Below are 20,078 nucleotides of genomic sequence, written 5' to 3'. Positions count from 1 at the left end.
TAAATAATTATGGGCTGGCCGAGCTGAAATGTGGGATTGTCATCATGACTTTGCTCTTTCTTTGAAACGAAGATATGTGAATGACCAAGCTGTAAAATAAGGAATGTTTGCCTAAAGCGTCATATTTTGTATAAAAGGAGAAGACTGGTATTTGTTTGGGAGCAGTCTCCTGAGAACATACACCGTGCTGTACTTCTTATGATACCTGTGATTGGTCTGCAGCCAATAAATACGATCTTTGACTTCACCTAGAAGACTCTGTGTTTCTGTAGTCTGAAACAGGAAGAACTCGAAGTCTTCGGGTGTGTCCCCTGGCACCGATGGGTTGGTTCTGACAAACCCAGTACTTCAGTTGGCGCCCAACGTGGGGCGATTTCAGCGGTACCGGTCCAAGCCAGAGGTTCGTGAGGAGCTTCGTGTGAAAATTCTGGAGGAAGGCCGCCACTTCATCGACCCCTGCATGTCGACGTGGTCCGAAAGTCTTTACTGCGAGGTTCTCCGCGTCCCGACGGCTATGAAGGACTGCTGCCCTGACTATCGCCCTGTTTTGGACCCTTGATGATTTGGTAAAGCGAAACGATCAAACGAGTCTTCTGGTGACGTCATCGATACCTCAGTTAAGTATAAGTGGAGCGTCTCCCAGTCCTTAGTTTGGTTTGGTATCCCTTCGGGATCGCTTTGATTTGGAACTTGCAAGTGCCAAAGCCGAAGGACTCGTGTATTCACGAGACTATCGTATTTGATAATCCTTTGAAGTTTGAAACTAGACTAGTGAGCGAAGATGCCTGGTGCTAGTATATTTGGAAATTTGTTTTGTTTGGGTTGTAATAAGGATTCCCGATTAGAGGATTCGTGTCCGGTTCCTCCAATTGGAACTCCAACTTATGAGCTTTATGTGAAACATGGCGTGGGCCCCATTACGTATAATGAAGCATGGATCCGATACACCAGGAAAGATGGTGATTTAAAATGGCCCCAATATGGTAGTTTCGACACAGAGATTCTGGATAATCTAGAGGTTAAATTATTTAAAAAGAAAGCCCGGCCGGCGATGTTTGATTCTTTCCGCCTATGGCGAAAGGAAGCCAAACAGAAAGAAATCAAATTAGCGAAGAAAAATAAGAGAGAGAAAGGTATGTCGATAATGCAAGCAGCTTTGCAGTTTAAAGATAATGAAGAAGAACAAATGAATGAGCAGTTGCGAAGGCAACGTAAATTAGTGATTGATAAATGTTACCCAGTTTTGTCGCCACTTCAGCAAGATGTGTCAAAAGAAAAGGAGAAAGATCCCCTAATGTCACATTTGCTGAGCTTGCCACCCCCGTATGCGCAGAGCGCTACAGCGCCTCCGCAACCTCTGAATTTACAGCCTCCAGCTAATTTGCCGCAAGCCTTCCCGCAGCCGCCAGCTCCTCCTCAGCCGGCTCCTATCCCTACAGCGCAGCCCTCTCTTGGGCCGCCGACTTCGCTACCTATCTCTTATGCACTTCCTGCGACTTCGCCTAGTACATCAGCTGCCTCTCCCGACGCTCTTCCTGATACGACCCCTGCACCTCTTTTTCCTCCCTCTGTTTTTCCCCCTGTTCTTGCCTCAACTTCTTCACCTTCTACACGACAGCGAATCGCTAGTGCGGTCACTAGTTTAATATCACCTCTCTTTGGGTCATCTAGTATGACCCCTGGTTCACACCGTAAGCAGTTGCGTAGTCAGCTGCCTGGTTCTGAAGAGAAAGAAGTATTAGACCGCATGGCACATAACTGGATTGTTTTTCCTTCAAGATATGATGTGGAATCTGTTGCAAATGTTTTTCATCAATGGGAAGCACCAAAACAGAGATACGTTTTCGAGAAAATGTGTGAATTCCTCTGTGAGGAATTGGAAGATCATGGTTTAGATTCAGGCCCGCAGGAGTTGTGTCATCTACGGTTCAATTTTGAGAAAGGCACGATTGTGGGACACGATGTTGATAGAGCAGTTGCGACATTGTTGTCCTTCAGGAATGGAGATTGTCATCAGTCATTGTTCGAACAGGAGTTCCCTGTGGGGAAAAAGGTAAAAGCGCGCCAATACCCGATGCGTGAGGTTCCTCCAGTTTGGAGACCTGGTGATGCACAGGCTAATCCACCTGTTCTGCCACATTTTCAGCGTGTTTGGGTACATGTGCCTTGGAAGCGATCGGAAGTTTTAGCCGTTAAGCAGATTCTGCCTGACCCCCGTAAAAACCCTGCAGGATATTATAAGGAGTTATCACAGACTGCAGAATCATGTGTCATGAACCTAGCTGACATAGATATGTTGTTCGGGAATGTTGTTCCGCAGCCTTTATGGGGAGCGATTCGTAATGCAGATCATGCTGCAGAACTAGGTGCCACATGGGCTAATATCATTGCTGCAGACACTAGACAAGTTGGTGGTGCGAAGCCTGAGCCCTTAGTAGCAGAACTCCCTGCTAGACTTATTACCTACATGAAAACTTTAATGCCCGCGATGCGTGTGAATTGGGATAAATTATCCGCATGCAAGCAGAAGAAAGATGAGTCAGTGTCTGATTTTTTCACCAGGTTTGAAGAAACATTTATAGACCACAGTGGTCAAGACATGAGTACGGAAGGTGGTCAGCAGTTATTTGTTGATAAATTTGTGCATAATTTGCTCCCCGAGTTGTGCAAGAAATTAAAAGATTCAGAGAGTTCTTGGGCTGTCTCCTCTTCAGCGCAAATACTGGCTACTGCTCAGTATTACGAAAATAGAGATAAAGATGAGAAGGATAGGGCAGACAAGAAAACAAAAGAATTAAAGACGAAGGTTCTGTTACAGCAGGCCTACCCACCACGTGGTAGTCAGAGTAACTATCAGCAACCTCAACAGTTTCAGAGAAACACGCAAAGGTTCGAGTATTCCCAACCGCGTGTTCCTGTAGGTCCCAAACAATGTTCGTATTGTAAGGAAGAAGGTAATTTTAAGTATAGTTGTCACATATTGTTACAGCGTACGAATAATGCTTATGGCACGAGAGGTAGAGGTGGCCAGCAAGCTCCTAGAGGTAGAGGGCGTGGAAATGTTCCCCAGAACGCGCGTCCTCTTCCGCCTCAAAATGCGATAAATAGTTTTGATCAGCAAGCCAATGCAACTAGTAAGACGGCCCAATACTATAATAATGACTATTATGCAGAAGATGGAAATGCGGAAGGTAATGATTGCTAGGACAGCCATAGACAAAGAGTGGGAGTTGTTTCAGTGCCAGTGGATCAGAGTGGACCGTATGTCAAGGTGACTACAGCGGGTGTGTCAGAGCCTTTTCTATTGGATACTGGTGCTGCAAAGAGTTCTATTATGCACTTAAAACTCCCTGGCGCGCCTTTGTCTGGCGAAATTAATGTTTCAGTAGGTTTCTCTGGCGCCCCGGTTAGGAACCCGATCTCTAGTCCTATGCCCCTTTCTGTTGGACCTTGTGAGCTGAAAGCACCCCTCATCTTAACGACAGGTTGTGGTGAAAACCTGTTGGGATTGGATTTATTAAAAAGGTTACATGCAACATTATATTGTTCTCCCTCAGGAGTACAACTTACACTGGGTAAGGAAGTAATTTCTCCAATGTATTTGTCGAAGGATAAACTGCCAGCTGAATTGTCATCCCTTCCAGATGTCCTTTGGGCTACTGGTCCTAATGATGTGGGCCTCTTAGAAATATGTGGTCACTTTGAAAGCAAATGTTAAATTGCCATGTATTCCCCAGTACAAGATCTCTAATGAAGGTGAGAAAGCGTTGTTAGCGATCATCTATGATTTGATTGAAAAGGATGTAATTGAAGAGACAAGAGGCAACGTTTGCAATAGTCCTGTGTTGCCTGTTTTAAAACGTACTGACCCTTCTCAGCCACCTGTTTACAGATTTGTGATCGATCTTAGGGAGGTCAATAAGATAGTTGTGCCACAGTTTCCAGTTGTCCCTGATATAACTGCCTTGTTAGCTATGATTCCAGCTTCCGCTGCTTGGTTCTCAGTGATTGATTTAAAGAATGCTTTCTTTAGCATTCCGATTGCAGAGGAAAGCAGTGATATTTTTGATTTTAGTCTAGGAGGTCGAAGCTTCCGTTTTAAACACGCTCCACAGGGCTACTGCGAAAGTCCATCAATATACAGTCAGGCTTTGAAAGCGCAGCTTGATACAATTGTTTTACCTAGTGGTGCTACCCTTATTCAGTATGTTGACGATTTACTAATCGCCGTGGATACTGAGGAGATTTGTAAAGAAGCTACATTGTTATTGTTGCGCCATTTGTCTAACTTTCATCATAAAGTGTCCCTCACAAAACTGCAATATTGTCGACAAGAAGTGACCTACTTAGGTCATCTCTTATCAAAGGAGGGAAGGAAACTGACCCCAGAAAGAATTCAGGCCATTGCACAATTGAGCGTGCCAAGGACACAAAGAGAAGTGCGTGCTTTCTTGGGTATTACTTCATACTGTAGGCAGTGGATCCCGAGTTTTTCTTTGCTGGCAAAACCTTTGATAGCATTAACATGTAAAGACACACCGAATCCCGTCCCGTGGTCTGAAGAGTGTCAGAAAAGTTTTTCAGAAGTAAAAAATGCATTATGTTCAGCTCCTGTGTTGGGTACTCCCAACTACAGTAAACCCTTTACATTGTATGTTTATGAGAAGGAAGGTTGCGCATTGTCAGTGTTGACACAGTCTTTTGGAGACAGACAGCGCCCATGCGCGTATTTTTCGTCGACTTTGGATCCGGTAGCTAAGGCATTGCCGAGTTGCTTGAGAGCCACAGCGGCAGCAGCTGTGTCTATTCGACAGTCTGCTGGGTTAGTAATGAATAACACGTTGATTGTGATGGTTACGCATGCAGGTGGACACATTGCTAAACAGGACTAAAACACAACACTTAACTAGTGCTCGATTGTCAGGTTATGAGTTAACACTGCTAGCGAGTCATGCGCACATAAAGGGGTGCAACGCGTTGAATCCAGCTACACTATTGCCGATTCCAGCAGATACAGATGAGATTGAACCACATGATTGTCTGTTCAGAACAGAAGAAGAAACAAAAGGGAGAGTGGATCTTAAAGATACTCCCCTGGTTGAGAGTGATGGTACCTTATGGGTGGATGGTTAATGTTTCAAGCTTCCGAATGGTGATACGACTGCTGCATATGCTATCACGACTTTGCGCACGATTGTTGAAACTGCACGTATACCACATAATTCGGCTCAAGCAGCAGAATTAATTGCACTTACAAGTGCATGCGTGTTGTCGAAAGGAATGAAAGTGAACTTATATACTGACAGTCAGTATGCTTTTGGCGTGGCCCATAGCTTTGGGCGCTTGTGGAAAGAACGTGGGTTCCTAACTTCACATGGAACTAAGATTCAGAATGGTCAGTTGGTGAATGATCTCCTTTAGTCGTTGACCTTGCCGTTACAGGTTGCGATTGTGAAATGCAGTGCGCACAAGAAGGTTACCGATGATGTTGGTCGTGGTAATGCTTTTGCTGACGAAATAGCGAAAGAAACAGCGAAAGATGTTACAGCTCGAATGTATGTTGCAGGCCCTGCAAGATGGGTTGGTGATGTTGGAATGTGTGAAGACACAATAGAGAGTGTGAAGTCCCTTCAAGCTGAAGCCACAGAGAAAGAATTGAGTATGTGGAAAGAAAGTAAGGGTGAATTGAATGGTTGTTAGTTTGATTTGTCAAAACACCCGCGATGGTTGTTACCCGATGCATATGTGCTTCCAGTGGTTACGATGGCACATGGAATGGCGCATAGCAGTGTGAAAGGGATTTGGAAGTTGTTGGCTCCAGTATGGCAGAATGCTGGAATTCTCAAGTGTGCGGAGAATGCGGTCAAAAATTGCATGGTATGTTTGAAATACAATCCTGGTAGGGGAACCCCAACTCCAGCTGATCATTTTGCGCCTCCAACGTATCCGTTTGAGGTTTTGCAGCTACATTTCATCCACATGGAAAGATGCAACAATCTGAAATATGTACTTGTTGTTTGCGCTTTTTCAAGGTGGATAGAAGCATATCCCTTAAAAGACAACACTGCCTTATCAACAGCTAAAGCCCTTGTGAAAGAATTTTGCTCTAGGTTTGGAATGCCGAGAATGGTATGGAGTGATAATGGGAGTGAATTTGTAGGTCGAGTGATGAAGAATGTATGTGAAGGACTAGGTATTAAACAGAAGTTCCACGCTGCAAATCACCCCCAGTCAGCTGGACTAGTAGAATGCTACAATGGCACTTTGAAACTTAAGTTGGCTAAGATTCAGGCGAGTTCTGGTCTTAAATGGCCTGACGCTCTGCCCTTAGCACTCCTATCAACAAGAATGACTGTGCATTCACGAGTGGGACTTAGTCCGTATGAAATAGTGTTTGGCCGTCCGGCCAATATATGGGGTGTGCCAAGACAACAAAATTCAGCGAAATTGAACATCCAGTACTGATCGATTATCTGTATGAATTGACGGCTAAATTGTGTGTCTTACACCAACAGGTTTACGATACTCTGCCTCAGGTCTCTGAAGCTCCAGGACACCCTATCGATCCTGGCTCATGGGTGCTGGTCAGAAATTTCCAGCGGACGAAAAATGATGAGCCCCGCTGGACCGGCCCCCATATTGTTCTCCTCTCGACGAGATCAGATGTTCGAGTGAAAGGGAAAAAGAACTGGATTCACGGCGTTCATTGCAAGAGAGTCCCTTTGCTTTTGCCTTACGACCAGTGGGTCCAGGAAGGGATCGCTGATTCAGAGACTGAGACTGTGCCTCGTTTTCTGCCGTTTAGCAATGCACGAGTAAAAGGAACGCTCTCTGAGAAAGAGAGCGATGACTTTTTGCAAGAAGCTGTGCCACTGTCAATTCGATTAGACACTACAGAACCTGAACTTTTGTTTCAAGACCAAACAGTACCTGGGAGGAGTCATTATAATTTGAGGCCAAGAACTATGGACAAATAAAAATAATTTTTCTTTACTATTTTTGAAAGTGAAGCTCTCTCATCTGAGAAACTTTTTGATTTTTTGTTTTTCAAACCACCATCCGGGTTCAGCTGCAGGGTCGCGGTGCCTATACTTTGGGGTACAAACCGGAAACGTTAGGTCAACGGTCTGGTTGGTCTAGGGCGTTCCCTGGACTGACAGGTGTACTCCTTAGCAGAAGACACTCATCCGCCGTGAGCAGCACGATTAGAGGATGGAGTTTTTCAAGATGGAGAGACCCGCTGAGAAAATACATTTTAAGATCAGAATATGTACAGTAATGAATAGCAAACGTTTTGTAATATTATGTCTGTTTATACTATTTGGAATGATGATGTTTTCTGTAGGTTGTGTATCATTATCTTTTCAAGTGCCGTTTGCACCCACTATACAGCCCGTACCTCCTCCTACTGTTCCCTCACACTCTTTGCACCCTTTGCCTGAACACGAACAAGCTAGACGTTCTGAGTTTGTAAACAATTTGTTTATTCAACTCCTACACCAGCACCAACTAGTTATGAACACAACAAATTGCTGGGTGTGTGGTTTGATGCCACATACCATTGATAAAGGTATCCCGTATCTAGTGCTGCCTTTTAGCTGTAATGGGTCATCATGGGCATTCCAGACTATGTTTCTCTTTGCACTCAAGACTTATTCCTCATGCCCACCGCGTTCCAATAGACCTAGCACGAACAATAAAGCCTTGATGAGAGGAGTTGCTGATTTGAGCAGAGATATCGATGCATATTCATCTATTCCCAAGGATGAGTTGCGAGCTTATGTGGGATGGAACGCGACGGGGTATAGCATTAGTCTGGGCGAGAAACAGCATAAAAGTTCATCTCCGATTTGGGTCGTACCCCACATAGGTCGGTTCTGTTTACAAGGCAATGGTCAGAATCCGAGAGCTCAATTAGGGAGGGGTGACTGTGCTGAAACGCACATTTTCCCATCACAGTTTTCCCCTGCGTTTTTGGCTGCCAAGGGTACATACTTTGTTTGTAATGACCGAGCATATACATGGTTGCCCCCTGATTTCTCGGGCACATGTTATGTTGCAAATTTGCTACCGCCAACATTTACTGCCGCCTCTGATTATCAAAGACCAGAGTTGTGAGAAGCGTTGTTAGTGAGGAGGATACTGCCGGTCAGGAAGCGGGAGACTTTTTTCCTGGGTTTCCTGCCGTTTTGGGGACCAATGGTCAATAGTCGGAACCTGAGACAACTGACTCGTGTAGTTGAAACCACTGTTAATGTAAAGGCTGGTGCCCTTGGTAACTTGACAGCTGAGCTCCAAGCGGATCGCCTCATGATGTTGCAGAACCGCATGGTTCTAGATGTTATACTTGCAGACCGTGGTGGGGTATGCAAGGTTATCCAATCGAGCTGCTGTATTTTCATACCAGATAACGCTCCGACAGTCTACCAGGCCATTTCAAAACTGCATAAGATTTCCGAATCCATTCATGTGGATAAAGGAGACTGGTCATTATGGGGTGGTTCTGGGGACTGATATCAGCTTGGAGATGGAAGATTATAATAGTCAATGGGAAGATCTTAGCCATTCTTTTCATGTTTTGTCTATGTATACAGTGTGCTCCTGTAATATGTAGCCTCTGTGTTACATCATGGGTATGGAACGTGTATCAAGGGACGTGCTAAGCAATAGGATGATGCTGCAGCAACATCTTCATGACTTTATGGATATAGACCTGGACTCAGATTAGTATGAGTACAGTTATTGCCTATGTAAGGGCAAAAGGAGGGTCTGTGGTACTGTAAAATTTAGAACCATGTGGGCAGCGGGGTCCTACCATGCCGATTTTGGTATCAGCGAACCGCAAATAACTAATACGATATATATAAGTGTTTTCATCACGTTTCATCGACGAAATCACCGTGTATACGATATTACATATTGAACCGTCAGGTTCTATTTTAGAACAGCATCCATTTTGCGGTTGCCCTCACATAGGCTGCGGACTAAGGCCATGCCTAGGCCTGAAGGACGCGCGATCTTTCTGTGACTTCTCTGTGACCTGTGCAAACTGACTCCGCTGCCCGTGGTCAGTCCTGTCCGGCCGGTTCCTTTTACTGCGGCCAAATGGGATTAGCATCAGGGCCCGACACATCATAAAGTCATGCATCTTACACGAACTCTGACTAATCTCTTTTACATCTGACTCTGTTTCCTACTTTATGGCTTGCTTTAAGAGGAGGAGGTGCCCATTTATTGGGGGTCTGCTGATATCTGATGAGGGTTCTGAGCCTCGCTGTATAAATAATTATGGGCTGGCCGAGCTGAAATGTGGGATTGTCATCATGACTTTGCTCTTTCTTTGAAACGAAGATATGTGAATGACCAAGCTGTAAAATAAGGAATGTTTGCCTAAAGCGTAATATTTTGTATAAAAGGAGAAGACTGGTATTTGTTTGGGAGCAGTCTCCTGAGAACATACACCGTGCTGTACTTCTCGGATACCTGTGATTGGTCTGCAGCCAATAAATACGATCTTTGACTTCACCTAGAAGACTCTGTGTTTCTGTAGTCTGAAACAGGAAGAACTCGAAGTCTTCGGGTGTGTCCCCTGGCACCGCTGGGTTGGTTCTGAAAAACCCAGTACTTCAAACTGTACTGGAGAGGCAGGACGAGACCCCTGTTTCTGTTGCTTCTTCTCCTGTTTTTTCGCCCGTCAACTTTGTTTTGGAAAATTAGGGCGTTCGTCCTTACCAGACGAGTTTGCCTTCATCTGCTGTATCAAATCAGGATTCTTCACAGTTGGTTTAACACCTAAGACGCTACGACCAACTTGTCTATAGGCGTTCGCGATAATTTTCACCGCTATAACCGCATGGGGAAGGGCGCCATTAAACCAAATGCTATGCTGCCAGGCAGAAATAGGAATTTCCTGAGTCCTATATGGCGTATAGTTGGCTGGTAGCTGCGTGGCAGTATAGGTGTGGAACGTATCATCGTCCTCACTCACCGCAGGCAAAGTAACCCAAGAGTAGAACAACTCAAACTGAAACAACGCATCGGCACTTATTACAAAAATCAAAGCCATACCATCGTCCGGCACCCCATACTGCGCCAGATTACGTTTCAGGGGTGCCCGGCTATGAGCCGGAAAATCGACCGCCATTAGGACACAAACAGTAACTCTACAGAATATTAGAAGCACTAGGGTTCAGATTAAATAACCTTTTTAATGATCAAGCTTGAAGGAACCTATTTAGTCGAAACACAGGTAGGTTAAACCGTCACTCCCGTCTTCCGGAAACCAGAGTGAGGGTGTTGTGGACTAATACAAGCACTACTAAGGCATCTCAAATCAATAGACCAAACGTTAGGTGCGCCATGTTGCAGGGATTCTGCTTATGCGCAGAACTATGCGCAGGAACCCAGGCCCTCAGTGAATTGTGGTGTACCAAAAACTCACCTCAGAACCCAGAACCCCTCATCCGGCCAGCATCAGTGTCCCATTCGTTATCCGAGGTTTAGCTCGGTGGTCCCAATGTATAGACAACCCAGAACAAGCGACTTAGTATATTTCTCAGGAATGGTGGGAATCAGAAATACCTTTTCGTAATTATTCTCGTACCAGTCCACAACAGAGTAAACAGAGACACGGTAAACGTTTAAAGAGTTTATTTTATAAACCTTGTGTCCTAAGATGCAGCAGTTTGGCTAACATTAGCAGACAAACGATTAAAATCAAAACCATCAGCATAGTTACAATACCATAGAAAATGAAAGGAGTAATCATACTAAAATGACAGTGGCTCTAGGCCACCTTCCTTTCTCTACCACACTAATAGTATTATTAGACTTATAAAAGGTCTCTAGGCTTGAATGGGGAACCCCATACCGTAAAGATCAGCTCAGAGAGTTCACATCACAGGATCAGCTATGCTCTGCTCCTAGGAACGCTCTTCTTCCGAATGTGTTGAAAACATGTAACACTGCAATATTAAAAGCACTCGACTTTCAGGTATTTGCAGCTGCGTGCGTGTTATGGCTAAACTAGTGGCCCGATCAACCTGAACTCAACAACATGCACCGTCTAGCGACCCAGACTGTTTCTTTTAAACTGTGTACAGACCAAGGTCGCTGCTCACTGTTTAGGATGTTAACAACAGACAGTTCTCATGTGAAGCAAAGTCGAGTAAGCATTTCTCAATTTATTAACATGTGACTACAGTGTCGTGTGCAAAAGCAGCAAAAGTGGCAAGATGGCTTTCTAACATTTAACGCGGTTATGCTAACTTAGCGTTGTACATGGGTAGATAACGATCTTCACTACAATGCTGCAACAGCAGATGGAGTTGACGGAACACCAACTGCAAGCTCATGGCAACACATGACACACACATGACATAGTCACATCGTGGCACGCTGGTATTCACATGTCAGGTGAAATTATCCGTGTACCTGCCATCAGGGGACAGTTGTGGGTGTTGGTGACTGTGGCATACCAGTGATGCAGTGCTTGACATTTTTATACTACATGCACACCTGTGCGAAGTGTGAAGAGGAAGTGTGCCACGTAGTGCCCCATCACACATGACATGTGTAAACAGCTCATCACACATCTATTGTGCCACAACATGAGGAGACATGTGCCACATCACTGCCTGACACACCTAGGCCCTGCACATGAAGGACTGCACTTACAATGACTTGATGTACATTCATTGTGAGTACGGGCCGGACATGCGTGTGTACAGGCCGTACACGCGTGAGTGCGGCCCCTATCACTATAGTTGTGTTACCTTAGGCCATAGTGTTAGGGGCCGCACTCACGCGTTTACGGCCCGTACACGCGTGAGTGCGGCCCCTATCACTATAGTTGTGTTACCGGAGGCCATAATGATAGGGGCCGCACTCACGCATGTACGGCCCGTACACGTGTGAGTACGGGCTGGATAGTCTCAACATAGGAGTGTGAGGTTTCAAAAGAACAGACTTGCAGCATGCATTGCCAATGTTGTGGCCTCAGACATGATGTGCATGAGTGGGAGATATGCATAGTGCCGGGATGGTTGCTCCTGTTACAGTCAGCTCATTCCAGGACCATGGAGCAGTGTGCCCACTACAGTCCCCAGACACAGCCTGCCCTCCTAATCATGTGTGTCATCCAACACTGTGCACATTCACTGTGGGTTCAGCATTGCCCTGCCTCTGTGGCATTCTTCCCTGGCCTAGGTTGTATTTTCACATGTGTGCTACATGTGTCCACTGGACAGGGATACACCAGTTTCCTTGTGCTTACTCACACTGGGCAGTGCCTGTGTGGCTATTCACAACAATCTGTTGATGGTTGTTTGTGACAAATATGTTTTGCCAGCCCTACAAGGTCAATGAAGTTTTCGAGCACAGTTATTGTAACCATGAATAAGAGGTGTCACTTCTTGATCGGTATCAGTCACATTGACTCAGGTATGGGTGTGTGTGTGCGGGAGGGGCGTACATGTTCAACCCAGATTTTTCAATGCCAGTTCTGACTTGTGTGTGCTAAATTCGCATTACAGAAAGTCACCGTGCAGTGCCCCCATGATGTTGGCCAGTGCTTAATGTTTGTGCTTTGTAGGCTGTGTCAGTTTTTGACAATCATGTATCCTGCTTGTAGATTTTTTGCACCTGTGTGTGGTTCAGATGCTACACAGTTGTGACTTTGTGTGCTGACATCTGTGGGTACATTCTGGCTTGCCATGAGGGTGTCCCCACAGTACAGATAGGCTTTTTTACAAAACAATTGCAGGCCCATTAGCTTATTCATTGTCCTGGGTGTGGACATTTGTGCCACTCCAGATGACAGTCAGTAGGTCATATGTGTAGCCAACTGTGTAATCAGGTGACGGACAGCCATGTGACAAATGACATTATTCAAGTTGTTACTCAGAGAAATTATCCCTTGGCAATCACTACACCTGTCAACATGTCTCAATGTTTCATATGCTTGACATTGTTGTTTTGTTGTAAAGGACAATAATGTGCCTGCATGACAGATGTCTCCCAAGGAAGTGCACAAGAGACCACCTTTACACTTTCCTGGGACCCGCTGGCACATTTTGCTTTGTTCGCCATAAGATGGCAGGGTATGCTCAGATGTGAGTCCCTTGCTCACTTTGCCACTGGATTCAAGCAAGCCTGGCTGAAGACGGCTGAAATGCCAGAAACCGGTCCTAGGAAGCTTGTTTCCGGTCCAGGGAAGACATGGCTTGGCAGTTCGGGCTGGACTGTTCCCATGAGGCACAGGGTCAGACTGATTTGCATATGGCCATGTCTGAACTGGGGTGGCAGAGTGGGCTAAAGAACGGTGATGGATTAAACCCAGATCAGTTGACTGGGGGTGAGTGCTTGCAATGTTCAACACTCCGTCCATCATTTCCTTTGGTTTTTGCTTTGTTCGCCATAAGTTGGCAGGGTATGCTCAGACGTGAGTCCCTTTCTCACTTTGCCACTGGATTCAAGCAAGCCTGGCTGAAGACGGCTGAAATGCCAGAAACCGGTCCTAGGAAGCTTGTTTCCGGTCCAGGGAAGACATGGCTTGGCAGTTCGGGCTGGACTGTTCCCATGAGGCACAGGGTCAGACTGATTTGCATATGGCCATGTCTGAACTGGGGTGGCAGAGTGGGCTAAAGAACGGTGATGGATTAAACCCAGATCAGTTGACTGGGGGTGAGTGCTTGCAATGTTCAACACTCTGTCCATCATTTCCTTTGGTTTCTATATTTTAAAGTAAGACACAGTTTGAACAAAACTTGTTTAGAGTTCATACATATACATGTTCCCACAGTGTGGTTGCACTTGGGTTAGTCCTTGGTTGTTGCCGATACCAACTTACGAGTGTCAAGTCATCCAGACCACCGTGGTGCCATGTATATGTACTTACTGATACCCCATTTCTGCCTACCAGTGGCTTATTTGAATGAGTCTGGCAGCTCAGACAATGACTGTGTACATGTAGTTTGGTGTGCACCTCCTTGTGTGACTTCTGTTATACAGACACATGTGTGTTCTGTTCACAAAGTGGCACATTCACACATTCTAGACATGTCCATTGTGTAAAGGGTTGTGATTCTCCAGGAATCACAATGTATTTCTTTGGGGTTTCCTAAGTACTCACAGGTCTCTGAGTGTGGGGACACCTTCTGCATTGGCATGTGGTATTTGGCCTTGGGTGCAACATTACTGTTGTGTTCACAGTGAAGAAGAGGTGTCATGCCTTCATAGTCTTGCTGTGCTCAAATGAGCCCAGACACTAGCTTCTCAGGATCTTGGGATTTCAAGTTTTTTGCTGTTGTGTCCTAATTTTCATTTTTTCCAAGTGGCATGGTGAGTCAACCAACTGGGGAGTGCAGGGCTCACATATGTGGGGAGTATTCTAGATGTTACTCATGATGCCTTTCCTGTTATGCACTGTTGCCGATTTTGTTTTGACTCATGTGTCAGATGTATACAGGTGACTGATTTTTCCCTGTCTCTTCACCTTGCCCACAGCATCATCGGAGGACACCGAGGGAGACACCGGCATGGACGTGGAGGAGGGATCGAGCACTGGTGCCACCACTGCTGAGGAGTCGGCGGAATCTAGTGGCACGGAGGGCGAGGGGAGTGAGGCGGAGGACCTGCCCAGTATCAACACTGACTACGAGGCTGACGGGTCCGAGGCTGAACTCCCTGAGGGGGCGGAGGCTGCTCCAACAACTGGCAGCAGCACTCCATCCATCACCGCCCCCTCCATTCCCATCACCGCCCTCCCACTTGCTCAGGTCCCTTCTGTCCGTGCTAGGCGACCACATGACTCCTTCGTGCCAGGCACCGCACTCCCTACCCCTGTCCCCCCTGCTGTCCTCACTGCTGAGTCTGTGGACATTCAGCGGCAGTTGCAGGTTGGGAAGACATCGATCCTGACTGTCCTCCATGGCCACACCAGACTGCTGACCCAGATGGTTTCGTACATGGAGGGCATGTCATCAGCGATGTCTGACCAACGCATGTTGCTGAGGTCCCTGGACTCGTCACTGATGGCAGTAGTGAGTCATCTGCAGCGCTGCGTCCCCCCCCTACCCCTGCACCATCCACAAGTCCCACACCCATGCCTGTCCCAAGCACACCAAGACTTCCAAACACACGCACCCCACCAGACACAAGCAGCACACCACCACGTAAGGGCAAACGCACACCTCCTGACACGCACACTCAGGGGGAAGCAGGCACACCCACTGGGTCTGGGGCACACAGGCAGGCACGCAGCCACAGTCCTCATCCACATGACTCACTCCGCAGTCCCTCCCATGTCACTCCCCTTGGCTCCCCTGCCCCAGAATCGGAGAAGGGGGCCCACTTCGCTAGGCTGGGCCTCAGCCCCACTAGTTCACCTGGCCGCAAACGGTCAAGGCACTCCACGGGTAGGGGAGTTAAGTCCCCCAGCCTGTCCACCACCTCCCCCAGTAGCGCTGCAGGCCATCCCTCCGACCCCCCCCCTCCTTGGGGCCTGTTGTTTCTCCGGGTGCAGGGGAGACGCTTGAAGATCTGGCAGAAGTGTGCAGTGCCGAGCTCGCCTCCACCTTTGGCGCTGCCCCACCCCCTGGTATGGAGTCGTCCGTCCCTGCACCCACCACACCTACCCTTTCCCCTCCTGTCCCTGCGGTGCCTGGTCCTTCCCCACATGATGCCCCCCCAGTCGCTGAAACAGAGGTTTAGTATGTGCAGGCAAGCTAGGGGAGACGCGTGGCCATGTGTCCCCCCCAAGGACTTCATATCTGGCCTTTGTACATAGTGTTCTTTACTACATCTTATTTTTTCATGCTGAATAAAGCATTTTCTTTTCCGTTTTGAAAAGTCTTGCATTTCATGTATTGATGTTGATGCTGAGGCTCCAGGAGTTGGGGTTGTGGGAATGTGTTATGTTTCATGGAAATGTTGTAGTCTGCATCTCATGGGGTGGATCCTGGTATCTGCGTGCCCTCACAAGGTCTCTGCAAAGAATCTTTGGTTGTGTCTGCTCTTTGTGTTTGAAGACATTGTCCCTAGGAGTGTTCCTTCCTCTGTGGCACCTGACATCTCCCCTGCAGAGGGTCGCACAATTGTTGTGTTGCCCTGTGTCTACATTTCCTTTATTGGTGATGGATCCCTTCAACTCTGGCCATGCCTGCTCAGCAATGTCTCCGGCTGCATCGTCTGGGTCATCCTTGGTACTCACTGTACTTGTGTATAGAGTATTTTGCCATGCCTTAATAGAGAAATTGTCCCTTTTCCGCACAATGCATGTGTGTAATCCCAGACTAGCACACATATGGTACTTGTTCTGTTGGGTATTTGAACACCTGACTCACAACTGTGGGCATTGTATCTGTGGGTACTCCACCCTATTCCTTCCATGACAGACAACATCTTGGTGACTGTCCCAGCACCTGTACATTCCTATCAGTCCTGGGATGTGCGTGACAGTGTGTTTTCCCTTTGTCTCTCTTAGTTTAGTAGGCATTGACATGACTATACAGTCTTGTGGCATGATCTGTGTGTGTGTATTGTGCTGCATCCGCCAGGGGTGGGTATGCATGTGTGATTTGTCCTCACGCCCACATGTGGTGTGTCATGCAGTGGGGGAAAGACATCCATCCTCATGGGAGTGGGACACTGCTGTCAGTGATGTGTTGTTATGACACTATCAACATAGTCCAAATATCGGGATGCGTACATACACCCATGGAATTGGGATCATCTGATAAGGATGTACACACCCCCATGTCTGTGTCCACTGCTGGGAGTGATAGGCACCCACCCCTCACATGTCTGTGTCCACTGCTGGGAGTGATAGGCACCCACCACTCACATGTCTGTGTCCACTGCTGGGAGTGATAGGCACCCACCACTCATATGTCTGGGCACTGCTGGGAGTGACAGGCACCCACCACTCATATGTCTGTCCACTGCTGGGAGTCCTCTGCACCCACCCCTCATGTGTTAGGGCACTGCTGGGAGTGATAGGCACCCACCACTCATATGTCTGTCCACTGCTGGGAGTCCTCTGAACCCACCCCTCATGTGTCTGGGCACTGCTGGGAGTGATAGGCACCCACCCCTCATATGTCTGGGCACTGCTGGGAGTGATAGGCACCCACCCCTCATATGTCTGGGCACTGCTGGGAGTGATAGGCACCCACCACTCATATGTCTGTCCACTGCTGGGAGTCCTCTGAACCCACCCCTCATGTGTCTGGGCACTGCTGGGAGTGATAGGCACCCACCCCTCATATGTCGGGGCACTGCTGGGAGTGATAGGCACCCACCCCTCATATGTCTGTCCACTGCTGGGAGTCCCCTGCACCCACCCCTCATATGTCTGGGCACTGCTGGGTGTGATATGCACCCACCCCTCATATGTCTGTCCACTGCTGGGAGTGATAGGCACCCACCACTCATATGTCTGTCCACTGCTGGGAGTCCTCCACACCCTCCCCTCATATGTCTGGGCACTGCTGGGAGTGATAGGCACCCACCACTCATATGTCTGTCCACTGCTGGGAGTCCTCTGCACCCACCTCTCATGTGTCTGGACACTGCTGGGAGTGATAGGCACCCACCACTCATATGTCTGTCCACTGCTGGGAGTCCTCTGCACCCACCCCTCATATGTCTGGGCACTGCTGGGAGTGATAGGCACCCAACACTCATATGTCTGTCCACTGCTGGGAGTCCTCTGCACCCACCCCTCATGTGTCTGGGCACTGCTGGGAGTGATAGGCACCCACCACTCATATGTCTGTCCACTGCTGGGAGTCCTCTGCACCCACCCCTCATATGTCTGTCCACCGCTGGGAGTTATAGGCACCCACCACTCATATGTCTGGGCACTGCTGGGAGTGATAGGCACCCACCACTCATATGTCTGTCCACTGCTGGGAGTCCTCTGCACCCACCCTTCATATGTCTGTCCACGGCTGGGAGTCCTCTGCACCCACCCCTTATATGTCTGTCCACTGCTGGGAGTGATAGGCACCCACCACTCATATGTCTGGGCACTGCTGGGAGTGATAGGCACCCACCATTCATATGTCTGTCCACTGCTGGGAGTCCTCTGCACCCACCCCTCATGTGTCTGGGCACTGCTGGGAGTGATAGGCACCCACCCCTCATATGTCTGGGCACTGCTGGGAGTGATAGGCACCCACCACTCATATGTTTATCTACTGCTGGGAGTCCTCTGCACCCACCCCTCATATGTCTGGGTAGTGCTGGGAGTCCTCTGCACCCACCCCTCACATGTCTGTGTCCACTGCTGGTATTCCTCTGCACCCACCCCCATGTCTGTGTCTACTGCTGGTGTTCCTCTGCACCCACCCACCCAACCACCCACTTGCCCCCTTGCTGTGGTACACTGCTGTCCTGGGCATACACCACTCCCAATTTGCAGCTGATGTGCTGCACCAAGCCGTAAACCAACATTCATGGCGTGTGTACGTCTTGTATCCATCATGTAAAGGGGCCGTAGGGGTACGGGTGGTACGGCCCGTACCCCTGAATTCATAGGGTGTGAACGGGCCGTACCACGCGTACCCCTACATCACCACTACAATGGTGGTACGGACCGTACCCACGCCCCCAGAGCGTGGGTACGGTCCGTACACGCGTACCCCTACATCAACACTGCAATGGTGGTATGGACCGTACCCACGCCCCCAGAGCGTGGGTACGGTCCGTACACGCGTACACCTACATCACCACCACAATGGTGGTACGGACCGTACCCACGCCCCCCAGAGCGTGGGTACGGTCCATACACGCGTACCCCTACATCACCACTGCAATGGTGGTACGGACCGTACCCACACCCCCCAGAGCGTGGGTACGGTCCATACATGTGTAACCCTACATCACCACCACAATGGTGGTACGGACCGTACCCACACCCCCAGAGCATGGGTACGGTCCGTACACGCGTACCCCTACATCACCACTGCAATGGTGGTACAGACGGTACCCACGCCCCCAGAGCGTGGGTACAGTCCATACATGCGTACCCCTACATCACCACCACAAATGTGGTACGGACCGTACCCATGCCCCCCCAGAGCATGGGTACGGTCCGTACACGCGTACCCCTACATCACCACTGCAAGGGTGGTGCGGACCGTACCCACGCCCCCAGAGCGTGGGTACGGTCCATACACGCGTAACCCTACATCACCACCACAATGGTGGTACAGACCGTACCCACGCCCCCCAGAGCGTGGGTACGGTTCGTACACACGTACCCCTACATCACCACTGCAATGGTGGTACAGGTACGTGTCCACGTCCACTTCCATTGTGGCGGGACGTGGGATTGGTGAACACGCCCCCAGAAGTGACCAGACAATGGAGGTAATTAATGTGCAGGATATATATGTTTTTTGTGGGGTGTGGGTTATGTTTCTTGCCCCTTGCCCCCACCCCCTTTGCCCCTGGGGGTTGTTCTGACCTTCTGCGGCGTCTGCGTCGGTTTCTGTACACAAGGTCGTAGGCTATGAGGGCCGGGATGACACGTAGGATGGGGTCCATGGCTGTCCATCGCGTACAGGTGCTCCTTCCTCGCGTCCTCCTCAATTTCCCGGCATTTTTTGGCTCCCGTAAAAAATGCTATGTGCAGAGTGACTTAGGCACGAATCGTACTTGCTGGTTCGTAAAACGCTGCCTGACTCCGTCCGGACGTCACATACGCGGTGTCCCGGATCGGAATTGTGGGTAGATTTTTGCCGGTCGGTGTTTTGTACGAATCGTACGGAGATGGTGTTTCTGTACGATTCGTACTTGCAGGTTTGTAAGGTGATTTTCCCGGGTACGAGTCGGACGGAGAAAACGCTCCGTACGACGGTTCGTACCCGGGTTTTACAGGATCGGAATCGGCACCAAAATGTTTTAAAGCCTTTCTTCAGCGCTTTAGTTTTCTCTCTGCTTGTACGCAGTTGGCACTTTTCTTTTACAAAGAACAAATATATTTGTGTGCCCTTATTCTTCAGATTATCTCGTTTTTTTTTGTGGAGACATTTTCTTCATCATAAATTGAAGAGCTTAAGTACTCTCTTTAT

This window comes from Triturus cristatus, chromosome 8 (assembly GCF_964204655.1).
Source record: "Triturus cristatus chromosome 8, aTriCri1.1, whole genome shotgun sequence".
In the NCBI taxonomy this organism is placed as follows: Eukaryota; Metazoa; Chordata; class Amphibia; order Caudata; family Salamandridae; genus Triturus; species Triturus cristatus.
This window is presented reverse-complemented; position numbering follows the sequence as displayed.